The sequence below is a fragment of the Hylobates moloch genome, unplaced genomic scaffold, assembly GCF_009828535.3.
Source record: "Hylobates moloch isolate HMO894 unplaced genomic scaffold, HMol_V3 SCAFFOLD_1, whole genome shotgun sequence".
NCBI lineage: Eukaryota > Metazoa > Chordata > Mammalia > Primates > Hylobatidae > Hylobates > Hylobates moloch.
In genome coordinates this window covers 153,735,757-153,753,642 of record NW_026652276.1, presented here as the reverse complement: position 1 = coordinate 153,753,642, position 17,886 = coordinate 153,735,757, and the positions used below count along the sequence as shown (strand labels likewise).

The 17,886-nt window shown below is 35.5% G+C and overlaps 1 protein-coding gene across 1 annotated transcript in view; it reads right to left on the bottom strand.

Moving 5' to 3' along the window:
* Positions 1-17,886, bottom strand: part of AGMO (alkylglycerol monooxygenase) — a 345,679-nt gene that overhangs the window by 310,025 nt on the left and 17,768 nt on the right.

Below are 17,886 nucleotides of genomic sequence, written 5' to 3'. Positions count from 1 at the left end.
AGAGCAAAATGCTAAAATAGTAAACTTGAATTTGAGATATCAATATAAGATTATATATACTTATGTTTTTATATTCATATACACATACATATATTCTATCTCTGTCCACTAGGAGGAACAGGAAGAAAATGCTGGGTAATGGTGTAAAAGGAATAATAGGTTTTTTTTAAATCATGATTTTATAACTCCAGTATAATACTTGATTCAGACAATTTTCAAAAATGAAGGCTAAAATAATTACGAAATGTTTGGTGGAACTAAGACATGCCTATGTGCTAAAGTAAAGTTTAATTGGTAATTATTTATAAAAAATGCTAATTTTTGACAACTAATTAAATTTTTAATGGCCCACAGGAAATTTGTATTTTCCTTACTTTATTGAATCAGTTTGGATATGCAAACATATTTTTCTAGAAACAGGTCTTTGTGGCCGGACACAGTGGCTCACGCCTGTAATCCTAGCACTTTGGGAGGCCAAGATGGGCAGATCACCTAAGGTTGGGAGTTTGAGACCAGCCTGACCAAAGTGGAGAAATCCCGTCTCTACCAAAAATACAAAAATTAGCCAGGCATAGTGGCACATGCCTGTAATCCCAGTTACATGGGAGGCTGAGGCAGGAGAATCGTTTGAACACAGGAGGCCAAGGTTGCAGTGAGCCGAGATCACGCCATTGCCCTCCAGCCTGGGGAACAAAAGCAAAATTCCATCTCAAAAAAAAAAAAAAAATAGAAATACGGCTTTGTTTATTTCACACACACAAATAATATATATAGAATTATATGAATATAAAATTTATAATACAGGTGGAAACTAAAAATAAACCCTAACCCCCACTGACTGAATGGATCTCTTCTTGGTGAAGGGGACCCCAGAAAAACCTTAAAAACTGAATTCTTGGCCATGACAAAAAGGGAAGTCAGACCTGCCTCATAATACTCCCTTCCTTTTGGAGTTTAGGCACAGCAACTGAGAAGCTTTTATGTTAAAACAGAGGTCTTCAGGCTGGCAAAACAGACTCTTCATGGCAATAATGATAACGACAGGAGGCAGACAAATCCTAGGCAGATAGGGGTGGGCCCCTGGTGAAACCTGACTTTCAAACCAAAGACAGTTTAAAGCCTGAAAAAGCAAGTCACAATCTTGGATAAATCTACAGACTAGATTGAGAACTTTTCTGATTGATCCCCACCCTTCAACTATTTTACGTATACCTACCCTTCCCTAATTGGTTTTTTACACTGCCATGCTCACCTTTGAGTGGTGTCTTTTAGCCTCTTTTGCATACTCACAAACCAATCAGCATGCACTCCCCAATTCTGAGCCCATAAAAGCCCCATGCTGAGAGAGAGACCCGGCTGGGATCTGTTTCATTGTTCAAAAAAATTTTTCTCTGCCCTCCTCACCCTTCAACTTTCAGGGAGATCTCATTCTTCTTGGATGCAGGACAAGAACTCAGGACTCGCCAAATGCAGGTACAAAGAAGATGGTAACACTGTGGCCCTCTGCCCTTGACCGGGGGAGGGTAGCCACCCCACTTGATGAGGAGCAGTGGCGTGGTGTAGCTGAGCCAGCCCAGGAGCCCCAGGCTGGAGAGGGGCAACGGGCTGACAGAACAGTGAGTGCACCGCCACCCATCAGGCTGCAGACAGTGGGCTAAAAAAGCTAATTAGCATGCAGTAACACACCCTCTAGGGCCTCAGGGTTGCAGGCACCTCTCTCTGGGCACCACTGCATTCCCCTCGTCTGAACACTGGAGTCCACTGCAGGAGTTGCTTGCAACACGCCTGGTCCAGCCGCAAGCCCCGCATGGAACTCACTCCTGTGCCAGTGTTTAGAACCATGGGCCGAAGCTCGCACTAACTCACTCACACAACTCCTCCCACCAGGGACGGAGTGCGCAGTCATGGTGGCCATGGGATTCACACCAGGGTGCAAGCCAGGCACTGCCTGGCAGGCTGAGTAGATGAGGTGTCTCCTGTGGCGAACCTGGGTGGGAGCAAGGCCTGGGCAGGGGCGTTGCTGGCCGAAGGTCTCTAGCTGGCAAAGTAACTGAGAAAAATCCCGCATCATTTTGATACCAAATAATAAATAAGACCTAAGGCCCTACAAAGCAAAAGTTAAGTCATGTCTGCAGGCCATCAATCTTGCTACATGGCATCCTTAACTTAAAACATTTCTTTTTGCTGACTCCAAGTTTTAGTGAGAGCCTTACTTCTTTAACCAATTGGAAAGTAAAGAGTCTCTTAAACTACCTGTAACCTCTAAGTCCCCACTGCAAGATATCTCTCCTTTTCTGGCCAAACCAATGTATACTTTCCATGCATTGAGTTATGCGTTTGCCTGTAAGTCTTACCTCCCTAAAATTTATAAAACTAAAACTGTAATCCAGCTGCCTTGGGACCACTTAAGCCTTCTTGGGTTTGTGTTTCCCTGAGCCATGGTCACTCATATTGGCTCAGAATAAACCTCTTTTAAATATTTTACAGAGCTTGCTTTTTTTCATTAACACAAGCATACCTCAGTTTATTGTGCTACATTTTATTGAGCTTTGCAGATATTGCATTTTTTGCAAATTGAAGGTTTGTGGCAACCTTGTGTCTAGCAATTTTATCACCACCATTTTTCCAACAGCATGTGCTCACTTTGTGTCTCTGTATCACACATTGGTAATTCATACAATATTTCAAACTTTTTCGTTATTATTTTATCTGTAATGGTGACCTATGACTAGTTACTATTGCAATTGTTTTAGGGGTCTCTCTATGTTGCCATTAAGTTAATGGATAAATGTTGTGTGTGTTCTGAGTACTCCGCTTACCTGCAGTTCCCCGGTCTTTCTCTCTCTCATTGTGCCTCCCTGTTCCCTGAGACACAGCAATATAGAAATTAAGCCAATTAATAACCCTACAATCACCTCTAAGTGTTCAAGTAAAAACAAAAGTGTCACATGTCTCTCACTTTAAATTAAAAGCTAGAAATGATTAAGCTTAGGAAGAAAGGTAAGTTAAAACCTGAGATAAGGTTAAAAGCTAGACCTCTTGTGGAAAACAGCCAAGCAGTGGATATCTAGCAAAGAAGTTCTTGAAGAAAATTAAAAGTTCTAGTCCAGTGAACATATGAATGATAAGAAAGCGAAACAGCCTCATTGCTGATTTGAAAAAAGTTTTAGTGTTCTGGATAGAAGATCAAACTAGCCACAATTTCCTTTAGGCCAAAGCCTAATCCAGAGCAAGACCCTAAGTCTCTTCAATTTTATGAGGGATGAAAGGGATGAGAGAACTGCTGAAGTAAAGTTTGAAGCTAGCAGAGGTTGGTTCATTAGGTTTAAGGAAAGAAGCCATCTCCATAAAATAAAGCACAAGACAAACCAACAAGTGTTGATCTGGAAGCTACAGTAAGTTATCCAGAAGATCTAGCTAAGATCATTGAGGGTGGCTACACTAAACAATAGATTTTAATTGTAGACTAAATAGCCATATATTGGCAAAAGAGGCAATCTGCAATTTTCATAGTTAGAAGTTTGAAAGCTTCAAAGAACAGGCTGACTCTCTTGTTTGGGGCTAATACAGGTGGTGGCTTTAAGATGAAGCCATTTACCATTCCAAATATTGCAGGGCTCTTAAGAATTATGCTAAATGTACTCTGCCTATGCTCTAGAAATGGCAAAACAAAGCCTGGATTACAGCACATCTGTTTACAGCATGGTTTACTGGCTATTTTAAGCTTAGTATTGAGGTGCATTGCTCTGAAAAAAAAAGAATTCTTTCAAAGTGTTACTGCTTCTTGTCAATGCACATGGTCACCCGTGAGCTCTGATGAAGATGTACAAGGAAATCAATGTTTTGATGCCTGCTAACAAAATATCCATTCTGCAGCATATGGATCAAGGAGTAATTTCAACTTTCCATCCTTACTATTTAATAAATGCGTTTTGTAAGGCTGTCATTGCCATAGACAGTGACTCATCTGATGAATGGATATGATTTAATGACGGCGCTGATGATCATTAGCATTTTTAACAAAAAAAAGTAATTTGTGATTAAAGTATATATATTGTTTTTATAGATATAATGCAATTGCACACTTAGTAAACTGCAGTGTAGTATTAGTATAAGCAAAAATTTTATATACTCTAGGAAACCAAAAAAATTGGTGTGAGTTTCTTTATTGTGATATTCACTTTATCATGCTGGTCTGGAGCCTAACCCACAACATCTTCAAAGTACACTTGTATTACCATACATAATATTATATATTATATATAAGGCATCCTTTCTTGTGGTAATCCTGATCTGAAGTACCTAACATCATTTATGAACTTTCTTTGCCAAAAAATATTTAACCTCAATCTAATCAATCCAGAGTCTGAAACTGACATCCAGTTTGCAGAGAGTTCAGAAGACAGAGGGAAACATTAAGCAGTACTAGGAGGAACAACAGATGACTGGAATATGGACCATTATTATTTATTTATTTATTTATTTATTTATTTATTTATTTTGAGACAGAGTTTCGCTCTTTGTTGCCCAGGCTGGAGTGCAATGGTGCGATCTCAGCTCACTGCAACCTCCGCCTCTTGGGTTCAAATGATTCTCCTGCCTCAGCCTCCCAAGTAGCTGGGATTACAGGCATGCACCACCACACTGGGCTAATTTTGTACTTTTACTGGAGACGGAGTTTCTCCATGTTGGTCAGGCTGGTCTCGAACTCCCGACCTCAGGTGATCTGCTCGCCTCGGCCTCCCAAAGTGCTGGGATTACAGGCATGACACACCGCACCCAGCCAACCATTATTACAAGACAACTCTCCTGGACTCAGATGTAAATTGCATAAGAAAGTGGGGTTATGGTATCCACTTAAAAGACACAAAAAGACAAAAAAAACCTTGTGGATAAACATTGATTTGATCTAATTAAAACTTTCAAAGCAGACATTCTCAGCTTAATTGGGGGAATTGTTAAAATGCACTGACAACATTAGATAATATAATCTATTTATTGCTCAATTTCTTAGGTATAATAATGGTGTTTTTAAAAGAAAAATATTATTATTGGAGGATGCATCATGTAATACTGTGGTGTAGTTGTATTTCAACATACATGGAAATTATTGAAACAAATGTACAACTCTCTCTAATATTTAAATATATATTACTGTTAATGTATCTTCAAAAGAACTAGCATGTTGCTTGTTTCATCTGTCAATAATCTTCAATGAGTAGACATTATTATTTAATTTGGGCTACACATTAAAGTAACTGGGTAGTTTAAAGCAACATCAACAACAAAAACAACAATTAAGCTCAGGTTCTATCCCCTAGAGATTCTAAGATTCTAATCTAAGAACTTCTGTTCTTAGACTAGAATATATATATATATATATATACATATATATATATATATATATATATTTTTTTTTTTTTAGGGGGAGTCTCACTCTAACGCCCAGGCTGGAGTGCAGTAGTACGATCTAGGCTCATCGCACCCTCTGGCTCCCCACCTTGCTGCTGTTCAAGCGATTTTCATGCCTTAGCCATCCAAGTAGCTGGGATTATAGGATTACAGGTGCCCACCACCATGCCCAGCTGATTTTTGTCTTCTTAGTAGAGACAGGGTTTCCCCATATTGGCCAAGCTGGTCTCGAACTCTTGACCTCAAGTGATCTGCCTGCCTTGGCCTTCCAGAGTTCTGGAATTACAGGCCTGAGCCACCACCCCTGGCCCAATAGCTTTTAAAGCTTTCAATATGCTTCTAATGTGCAGCTACTGCACAAGTCAAACATCTAGCAAATGCTATGATGATGGATTGAGAGAACTATGATATGACTACAATATTGCATGGTGAGTGAAGCAAAGGTAGCATCACTTCATCTACCCTAGTGTAGGTTAATGCTTCAGTAAATGCTTTGAAAACCTTAACAACCAAATCATTAAATATAATTTTTGTTTTCTACCAAAATATTTGGTGATTTATATAAGTCAACGTGATCTAAAATAGATAGGATTGGTGTTGATATTAGTGTGTGTTGCATTTAATGAAAATTTTTAATTTTATTAGGAGGGTCAAGGAATGGCAAATCCCATAGGCTCTGAGATCAATGGCCTTGGGCCAATGTATTAAGGCTCTGGTGCATTAGCTCTGAGAATTGGGCAAGTTGCTTAAATCTGCTTTGTTTTAGTTTCCTCTTTTGTCAAAGATAGACATCATCAAGTTAGTTACTGTTTTAATTAAAGATAAAAGATATGTGAGAATCCCTTAGGAATACCTAGTAAGAACCTAGTAAATACTAATTAATTGTTAATATTATTTAATAAAATGACAGGTTTTCAATGACTAGTAGGACTGACACACATATTTTGTTTTGCTGTGGATGGTTCCAGTGAAGAAGATTCAAAATCTTTAGTTCTTTAGGATTTGAAAAATAGTGAGAGAGCATCTTGTCAACTATAAACATCTTCCTAGGTTGGGTGCGGTGGTTCATGCCTAGAATCTCAGCACTTTGGGAGGCCGAGGTGAGAGAATGTCTTAAGCCCAGAAGTTCAAGAACAGCCTGGACAATAAAGTGGGACCCCATCTCTACAAAAAATTTAAAAATTAGCCGAGAATGGTGGCACGTGCCTACAGACACAGCTACTCAGGAGTCTGAGGTAGTAGGATGGCTTGAGCCCAAGAAGTGGAGGTTGCAATGAGCAGAGATCATGCCACCGCACTCCAGCCTGGGTGGCAGAGCAAAACCCTGTCTCAAAAGACAAAACAAAACAAACAAAAAATCTTACTTACAACTTTAGTGAAATTCAGTGCTCATCTTTCACCCACAAGATTGTGGCAATACCTCTCGGAGTAATATCCTTAAGTACTTTCTGTTTCAGTTTTTGGTTTTTATACACATGGAAATATGTATTTAGAGTCACTAAAAAGATACCTGGTACTTAAGATCTAAGTAATATATATTGTCATTCCAAAGAGTTCCTGTTATGCTGTGGTTATGCATTTATTCTTATTTATCTCCATTCTCTTATTCATCAATCTATTTTCTTGGGATTAATAATGGTGTTTGTTGCATCTTCATTTGCCATTTTTCTTATGATATTTATTTAGTCAAAATATTAATCTATGACACTAACAATGTACCTATATAGTTATCTGGTTTTATTAAATTATGATTGCCTGTACTATTCAATTTTAGTAAAATTTTTAAATTTGTTTTACAGATCTTTGCTATAAATATGATTTATATATCACTGCCTCCACTCAAATATCCTCTACTCAACCTCGTTTACATTCTTTGTTTTCTCTTCCTACTCATTTGGTTTTATGCTTTACGTGCAGTTCACTTTGTCCTTTTATTTAGAGTCAGATTTTTTCCTGAGCAGTATTTTCACTATGGTGGGAGCCATCAAATTCTGCATAATGACTTATTTTTCCACTATATTCCTATATTTCTAAAGAAGAAAAGATCACTGCTAATGAAATCTAATACTGATGAAATCAGATTTCTTGTTGATTTAACTACCACCTGCACATCTGGTGTATTTTTCTGGGGCTCTTCTGTTCTGTTTGTTTAACTCACAGTATAAGCACTTCACATAGAAACCGTGTCTTCTTCATTCTTCAAACAGTTCCAAAACACAGAGCTGGCACTGAAATTTTGTTTTAAAAGATGATGTAGCGCAAGCTACATATTGTGATAATATACAATGCTGGGGGTTTTTTATTACCAAGATTTGCAGATTTCGAGAGAATAAAACTATACGGTACATACTTTAGGACACATACTTATGGCACAAAGTTACATTTTAGAAGCTATTTTAAGAAGTATGAGGCTTCAATTATAAAAAAAAGAACAAAATCAAATTACCTATTAGCGTAAGAGAAGAAAGAACAAATCTGTTTTAGCAATTTTTTTCAAGTCATTTCCTAGGTTCTGGAAAAGACATTTCAATCTCTAAGCTGGAAAAGCATATTTTAACAAATTAATATTTAATTAAGATGAAAAGACATTTTAAAATATAGGCAAAATGTACAAATTCTAATGGATTTTATTTCTTTTAAAACCTTTCATGTAAATCTTTAAAATAGCAAAATAAAAACTTCAAGTGTTGAAAGAAAAAGGGTATGTGGATAAGTTTGATTTACTAGAAAGAAATCAAATTCCATGATACTCACTTTGGGAAAAGACACTTTTTTTATAAAAGCAAAATATAATTTTGTTTATTACAGTTGACAACTATTCATCTAGGAAAAGATCATTAGTATCATGTCTAACTTCAGTATAAATCTAAAACACAGTCTGTCAGTGGTCTCTGTGACAACTAAAATGTTCATTTTCCTATAGATGCATCTTATTAAAGACAAAGATAATTCCATTACAATTTGATAAATAGAAATCAATATGACATTCTTTATACAACCAAGGTTCCCTAGCTTTGGATTATATTATATAACACATTTGTACATATACACAAATATATTATATCTTTATAAGATCCTTTATGAAGTATTATTATCCCCAGCTAACAGTGAGAAAAAAATTAAGTTTGTATGAGGATAAGTAAATTTAACCCTGAATTTTGGTAAGGCAATTCTTATAACTACCAATGTATTTTAATATTATTTAGAGAAAACATAGTAATATTTATATTATTGCATTATTGCGTTATATATAATACATTACATAAACAGGTCAGACAACATATGAATTCATAACTTTTTTACTTATGTATCAGACTGCACCCTAAGTGTTTTGTCCATTTTTACTCATTTAAACCTCTCAATTAGTCTGTGAAAATTACTTTTATTATTTGCATCTACAAATAAGGAAACACAAAGAAGTGGCATAACTTGCTTAATATTACACAGTTAAAAAGTGGTAGCAAAAGAATTTGAATCCAGGCAGTTTGGTTCCAGGGTCTATTACCTTACTGTCTATTTACAGAGCCTGTCTCTCAGGGATGGATTTAGATGAACATTTCATTTTCTAACACTTGCTCACCTGTGCTTTTCTCTGCAATTATTTCTTAGACAAATGCTTTGGAGTAAGAAAAATAAGTTATTCCTATTTTTATAGGAATGGGGGGCAATTTTATAGGAATTGGGGGGCATACTCTTTCTTTGTACCTTTGGAATAAAAGAATCAGAATTCAAGAAATACATTACAAAATGAAGTTAAAATAAGAAAATTGTTTGGTTTTGAACAAATATAATAATAGTTTAGGAAATTAATCAAACTGAAAAAAATTATGCATTTCAAACTAATTACTTTGGCATTTGAACTTACCTGACTGCTGGGTCCATCACTCCGTATTCCACAGCATGCCTCACTACCTGGCATATTACATAGGATACATTTTATATCTGGACTTTCTTCCCTCGTTAGGATGTAAGCACCCAAAGGGTAACAACTATAAAAAAAAATTTAATTTTTGTGGGTACATAGTAGGTGTATATATTTATGGGGTACATGAGATATTTTGGTGCAGGCATGCAATGTGTAACAGCCACATCATAAAAAATTGGATATCCATCACTACACATATTTATCCTTTGGGCTACAAACAATTCAATTTTACTCTTTTAGTTATTTTCAAGTGAATAATTAAATTATTATTAACTTTAAGCTCCCAGGGGTCCTATAAAATACAAGGTAGGGCAGCAACTTTTATTTGTTCACGGTTATAATCCTAGCAATTAGGAGGCTTTATAATGTATAGTGGGTACTCAGTTAATGTCTCATGAATGACTGAGTGCCTACTTTATAGAGTTATTCTGGGAATTAAATAATCTAATATGCTGTGTTATTAACACAAAACACTTAGTCTAGTACCTAGCAATATAAAAAACATGTATTCAATAACAGTGGTAATATTTAAATAGTATTAACTATCTGACAGTCACTCCCCTAAGTTTTACTCATTTAAGCTTTATAAAAATCTTATGAGATGTATACTATTATCATTATTATTCCCATTTTATAGATGAAGAAACTAAGACATAGATTAAACGGCTCAAATCTCAGTTAATAAGTGTCAGTACAAAGAGTTGAACTCAGGGAACTTGGCTCCAGAATCTACTTTTTTTACCACTATACTTGTTGCTTCTCCAAAGCTCTTCAGTGATACTTGAAATTTAATTTTCTATATTACTATTAGTACTTTTACTAGCATCATCATTTCAGAAATAAGAATTTTAAACAGAATCCCATTTGATGTTTATGCATACAACTATAGACTTTTCAGAAATTTGTAAATTTCAGAATTAATGGCAATGAGAGGACAGTTTATCTATCAATTTTAGAACCTGCCCCTATTATTATTGTTATTAGTTGTTGATGTCTCTGATTCACAATAGAATAAACAATCAGTGACCATACCTGTTATTAAGCAAGTATCTCAGGTACTTAGTATAGGGTTGGTATAAGATAAGTGGTCTCAAATATTTTTTGAAAAAAATTAATACATAAGTAAATGTATTAATTCATTCACAAATAAATGCATAAGTGAAGTCAATAGCTATAGAAATAAATATCTAAGCTGATGATTACTGCAAAAATCTTAATGTACCCTTTTAGTAATTCACACAGCCGTCTTTCATTATGCTATTTTATATGGTAACACTAAATTTAGTCATAATTATACTTGTTCAATAAATGAAAGTGGATAGAATTCCACTTGATTTGACTTTTTTTTGGTCAAAATGGCTGTATTCAAATATTTTGTGTGCTAATGCATCATACATATTTAGTGAAAGAGACTTCCAAATTCTCTTTCTGAATAAAATTACTTGAGACAAAATCTGTTTTTTCCAGATCATATTTAACTGCATATTGTTCCAAAACAATCCTAAAGTCTACCTCACATTTAAGTGTTTTCCCTCCTGGTCCCATTTGAAACATCCCTAAACCTCCACATAACTCTCCATCTTACTTTATTTGAATTGTCTTATTTATTCATTCACTCATCTATACTTCGTTCCTGGACTTTCAAAGCATTTTCATTAGAATTGTTTCACAAAACTAGAAGATGAGTAAAATACGTAAAATCTGTCTCAGAGTGGTTAATCCCAAGGTTATGTGTGCGGTAAACAGTTGCACAGTGGTGCACACCTAGATCTTTTGATTCAAATTTTAATGCTTTCTCTGCTATATAAGAGGCAAATGCATTATGTTCTAAGACTAAAAGAAAAACACGGCATATATTGTGTCCCTAAAAAGAATCATAAGTAAGTTAAAGCTTATAATCTTTACTCCATTTATGCTTTCCAATTTAATTTTGATTACTCATTTCACAGCTTTTAATTAAATTTCTGCAAAATATTGCACAGCCATCCGCGGTTCTCCTAATTATTCCTGGAAATATTTCTATAGTTTACAATCAATGTTCAAAAATAGACTGATGGAGATTCCTGGCATCCCTATATTTTATTTTTGTTTATGACTTCCCTGTTTAATAATTCAATGAATTTCTGCTTAACAATCCCTTGATAATAGCCATAATCTTTGTTTCAAATGTACTTTCTATACATTATCTACACATGGAATCTCAGAACACCAAAGGAAAGTTAGTCTGTGTCTTTCAAAATGACTACAGTTGCTAGTGATCAGAATATGCTATTTGTCCGAGAAAGACCCCTCAAATCAGGCATTTTGAGGGGAAATAATGGTGACCTTTCAGTTCATACATATTTTAAGTGCTTCTACGGACAAATGTTTAACATTTGATATGGGATGGCCCCTGTCACTGAAATAAACTCAGAGGAAAATGCTTAACATAGGTGCCATGTGTTTTGGTTGAAAGTAATGTTAAGAAACTAAAAGGCATAGGCAAGTTGTTGATGGGAATTCCAAGGCTTCTCTCGTAGAGGTGCTAAATCATCCCACTTCAAGGACTGAGGAAAAGTAAGGGATCATGAGAGAAGACAAGAAAAATGGTAGTAACTCAGACAAATACAAGGTGGAGTTTACCCTAAGCGATCCACTAAGAATACAATCACAGTGCATTATTATTATTATTATTACAGACAGGGTCTCACTCTGACACCCATGCTGGAGTACAGTGGCACAATCATAGCTCACTGGAGCCTAAAATTCCTGGGCTCAGGTGATCTTACTGCCTCTGAGCAGCTAGAATTGTAGGCATGTGCCACCATGCCCAGCTAATTTTTTAATATTTTGTAAAGACAAAGTCTCTCCATGTTGTCCAAGTTGGTCTTGAAACTCCTAGCCTCAAACTATCCTCCTGCTTTGGTCTCTCTAGGCACTGAGAGTGCTGAGATTACAGGTATGAGCCAGCATACCTGCCATAGTGTATTTTTAAAATAAAGAATAAGTCATAATGTATAGCAAAGAGTTACAAAAATCTTACGTATATTCTGGTATCAAAAAAGAAACACAAATACAGAAGAATGTAAGTAATCTATTCATCAATGCAGACCACAATCCTGACACCTACACAAATTAAAATAATTTCTCAGCAATACATCTGTTTATTTTCTTTTTTAAACTGCGAATGAAATTAGGATAATCTAACTTCAACTTCTAAAAGAAAGTCAGAAAGCAATGAATAATTTTAAATTTAAGAGTCATATACAGGAGCTCACTTAATCAAAATGAAGTTGTGGGAATAAATATTTGTAACTACACAAAAATTGTGATCACTACCTTGTTTACATACAGAATGAGATGAATTTTAAAATGAATTAAGCAAGGTGTTTGTTGAGGAAAAAGTTACAGTTTGAGAGGATATTTGGATTGTTTATTACAACAATTTTAGATGATGATCCCACTTTCAGGACTAAACAAAATTTTGTAGCCTCAATAGATAATCAATGCTTCAGAATGAAATATAATAGTAAAAGGTGCAACTGGGTAAATTCTATATTTTAATTTTTTTGATTATTATTATTAATTTTTTTTTTAACTTTTAGGTTCAGGGGCACATGTGCATATTTGTTCTATGTAAACTGTGTGTCATGAGATTTGGTGTACAGATAATTTCATCCCCTGGATAATAAGCGTAGCACCTGATAGGTATTTTTTTCTGGTTTTCTCCCTTCTCCCACCCTCCACCCTCAAGTTGGCTGCAGTGTCTGTGCTCCTCTCCTAGCATCCATGTGTTCTCGTTGTATGCTCCTACTTTAAGTGAGAACATGTGGTATGTGGTTTTCTCTTCCTTAGTTTGTTTAGGATAATGTCCTCCAACTCTATCCATGTTGCTGCAAAGGACATGATCTCTTTCTTTTTTATGGCTGCATAGTATTCCATTGTGTATATATACCACATTTTCTTTATCTGGTCTACCATTGGTGGGCATTTACATTTATTCCATGTCTTTGCTATTGTGAATAGTGCTGCATTGAACATACACATGCATGTGTCTTTATAATAGAACAATTTATATTCCTTTGGGCATACACTCAATAACTGGATTGCTGTGTCAAATGGCAATTCTAAGTTATTTGAGGAATTGCCAAACTGCTTTATACAATGGCTGAACTAACTTGCACTCCCACCAACAGTGTATAAGCGTTCCTTTTTTTTCCACAACCTCACCAGCATCTGTTATTTTTTGACTTTTTAATAATAGTCATTCTGACTAGTGTAAGAAGGTATCTTACTGTGGTTTTGATTTTCATTTCTGTAATGATTAGTGACGTTGAGCCTTTTTCATATGAAAACTCTGATTTGTTATTCTATGTAATATATGAGGAGGCTGCCTGTATCAGTCAGGGTCCAATCAGGAGAAACCACATTAGTAACTTGAATAAGGAAAAGTTAATATAAAGAATTATTAACAGGTAAAGAGGAAGTGAACTACTAAAGAGGTAAGGAGGGAGGAATTCAATGTTACAGAAGAAGCAACCAAAGAATGCAACTACCGCCTATAGAGCTGAGGGAGAGGGAACCAAGCAGGTACTTATGTCTTTAGAAGCGTCCCACACACGCACTCATACGCTCACACTACCCCCAAGTCTAAGACTCAGACATCTCTGGAGAGGTTGTGGCTACCACTGGAACTCTGTTGGTGACAGAGAAACTTACTAGATAGAGTATGTAGATCCCAGAGTGTATGAGCTACAGATAGTTTTTTGGTGTGGCCCCCTGAATGGCAGAGAATCTTGCCAGAGGGTGTAGGCTACAGCTGAGCAAGAGGTGAAGAGTACCACATCCCTCACATACCAAACCTCTAAGTGCCAGATAGAAAACAGCACGCTGGAAAATGGAGTCGAGGTCTCTTTCTCCTGTTCTGGCTTTGCAGTGTCCCTCCAGCCCCTTAAATTGGCAAAGTCTAACATCAAGTCAGCTGGCAAAAGAGAAATGTCTACAGTATGCAGCTCTAACAACAGAAGGAAGGGCAAAGAAGAATAGATTTGGATAAGAGAGGCAATAAATTAATAACTGGCATGCTGGCGCTTCCCCATACTTCGTTGACACTGACACAGTTAAAAACTGTATAAGGTCACATATTTATACATAGAGTCGCAAATAATAACCTCTTGTATTGTTTTTCTAAATTTGGTTATATACTATAGCATTCTGCCTTAGAACTATAAACCAAGAAATTATATTGGTGACATTATTTATGAATTTAACTTTCTATAAAAGTATATATAGAGAAAATGTATAAAGTTAAAGTGTATAACTAACTCAATGAATTTTTACAAATATATGCACTCATGTAAACAGCACCCAAGGCAAGATAGAGCTTATTATCAGGACCCTGAAGGCCTCATTCTTGTTCCTCCCAAGCAGTAATTATCAGCTTTTAAAAATGTTTCCTTGAAAATCTTTACTTGTTTTCTTACATGTTTAGTGTAACTAATAAAATGTACAAAGAAAAATAATGTACTATTTGTTTTTTTGTTTGTTTTTTTGTTTTTGTGGGTTTTTTTGAGACGGGGTCTCGCTCTGTTACCCAAGGCTGGAGTGCAGTGGAACAGTCTTGGCTCACTGCAAACTCCGGCTCCCAGGTTTAAGCAATTCTTCTGCCTCAGCCTCCTGAGTAGCTGGGATTATAGGCGTGGGCCACCACACCTGCTAATTTTTGTATTTTTAGTAGAGACGAGGTTTCACCATGTCAGTCAGCCTGGTCTCGAACTCCTGACCTCGTGATCTGCCAGCCTTAGCCTCTCAAAGTGCTGGGATTACAGGCATGAGCCACTGCGCCCAGCCTAATGCACTATTTTTATGTGGAGGAAAGAATGCACAAAGCTACTTTTTAAATTTAAGAACTATTTATCCTTCTATATATTTTTCTAAAATCATCAAAGCTGTCAATAATAGAACTATTGTATTGCCTTTGCTTGGTGTAATTTGACCATAATTAGCAATTCCATTTTCATTCCCGAGGAAGAAAAAAGTATATAAAGAGCATACAGAACTTCAATATCTTGGCATAGTGATAGAGATGGAATTCAAATGTTGAGAATAAACTGTTTTTCTCTGCTAACTGTCCCATAACTGTGAGAAAATGCGACATATATGCCATACAAACAAATGACAACAACAACAAATCTAGCAGTGATTTGGAATCCTAAGGAAGCAATTTAAATACATGTAAAGACAAAATTTTAAATACATAATATATTGTTTCTTCAAAACTCACAGCATTTAACATATTGACAAACGTGAAATATGTTTTTGCTATATCATTTTGAAATAGTGAAAGGAAAGTAATACATTGAATAGAAAAAGTAGTATTTGATTTTTTTCTTACTATATTTTAAGATGACATATGTATTTTGGAATTATTGAAACTTTTCAGTTAAATAAATCTGACCAGTTATTCAATTTGGACAGTAATCCAAGAGGCTCAAGAAATTTGATATTATATGGGATTTTTTTTTTAGCCCTGTGTGTCTTGATTTCTAAAAACCCATTTTAATATTTTACAGTATTATTTACAAATAAAATTTAAAAATTAAGCATTTTGTTGAAGGTTGATACATTTAAATAAATTACATTTTTCCTACTAGCTTTCCATTACAAGTCAAAAGTCTTTGAACTTACGGTTTGGCTCCATAACCTGAAGGTTGTGAATGTTTTTCCAGAAGGTTTTCAAAATTTTTTTAATGCCTGCCTTTTTTACTGGATTCAGTTCAAAATTTCTAATGAGAAGCATACTTTAAATAGCCTCGACGCCACATTTTTAATATGTTATTTTACTTTATTGCTGTTCCCAACTGAGAACACTTATAATCAACATATTTTTAAGAGTTTTATATTAGTAATATTTTGTTGATTGTTTGTTTCCTGTTATAATGGGCTTTCCAGGAGTAAACAAATTTGCACATTTCTCAAATAAACACATCCGTGTTGGGCAGTGTGGCATGAGGAAGGTTCTTGAAAGTATGTAATATAGTACAATATAAATGCTTTCTGCAACACCCCTTTGTTGCATAGAAAATGAGGAAGATTGCCAATGAGTTTAGGGAGAAAACTACCAGTTTGAAATAAAACACAAATATGTTATTATGTAAACCATATTTATTCTTAATCATGTTTGATTTTGGAGTAACCTTTGCATTTATATATGAGGAAATAGTGTCAGGAACTGACCTATTATTTGTCAAAGACAAAGGTTATCACACACAAAATTAATAACTTTTTCTAACTTATATATTCACTTCATATTGCTCTAATAAATTAAGCCTTCATACAGTTTCATTAAATGCACATGTTTAAGGTGGTTAACATAAACAATGCTATATTTAAATTTTAACAGCCTTGAGCATAACACAAATCCATGCTATTCCTATTTCCTTCATCCTTGCTTGGGAAGGATATTTGGTCACACTTACTCCTACACAGATAGCTCAGTTATTCACCCTGATCTCTGGTCTCTTCTGTCCATCTGCCATGCATTTATTATTATTATTCCAGGTTCCTTCCTCTTCCTTCCTTCCTCCCCACCCACTCAACCAACCACCCACTGAAATCCTGGGTTGTGCTCTTCAGTAGTTTTTCAAGATTAGTACTTCAGAAATTAGTACTTCAGAAATACTTTGGCATGCTTTTTTCTCCTCAGAGACCACTTGCTCACCTTAGCTCTACAACCATTCCTCAGCCCCTACTTATTCCTGCAGAGGTTCAGACCTAGATTTGTTCCTCATTCTTCCATTTCCCTTTCTATAACAAAACATTTCTTTGGAAGTGCAGCCAAGAATCCCAAAAAGCAAATTCAGTGAACCAGTAAGAGGGCTTTTGCAGATGAGGCATTTTGCAAAACTATGGTAACAGAAAAGTGCATATGGTCAGTGCCTAGCTGATTGCATTTTCATTTGTAATGTGGAAGTACTGCCAACAAATTGAATTAAGTTTACCATAATAGAACACATTACTTAGAATTCCACACTGTTGCAGAGTCCTTCTGAATGACCCTCAATAATTGTGCTGTGAAGTTTGATATTGTGTACATTTTTAGACTTTACCAAGCATATCATAATAACAATAATGGAAGGCAGTATATTAAAATGCAATACTGCTATAAACATGCATGTGCAAGTATCTTTTTCATATAATGATTTCTTTTCCTCTGAGTGAAGAAGGAAAAGTAGATCCACCATTTGATCCGGCAATCCCACTGGAATTGCCAGATCAAACAGTAGTGGATCTACTTTTCCTTCTTTAAGGAATCTCCACACTGTTTTCCATAGCCGTTGTACTAGTTTACCTTCCTACCAACAGTGTAAAAGTGTTGCCTTTTCACCACAAAAATATGGAACCAGCCCAAATGCCCATCAAGAAATGAGCAGATAAAGAAAATGTGGTATGTATTTAGCATAGAATACTACTCAGCCATAAAAAGGAATGAAATGATGGTATTTGCAGCAACCCAGATGGAATTGGAAACTATTACTCTAAGTGAATTAACTCAGGAATGGAAAACCAAA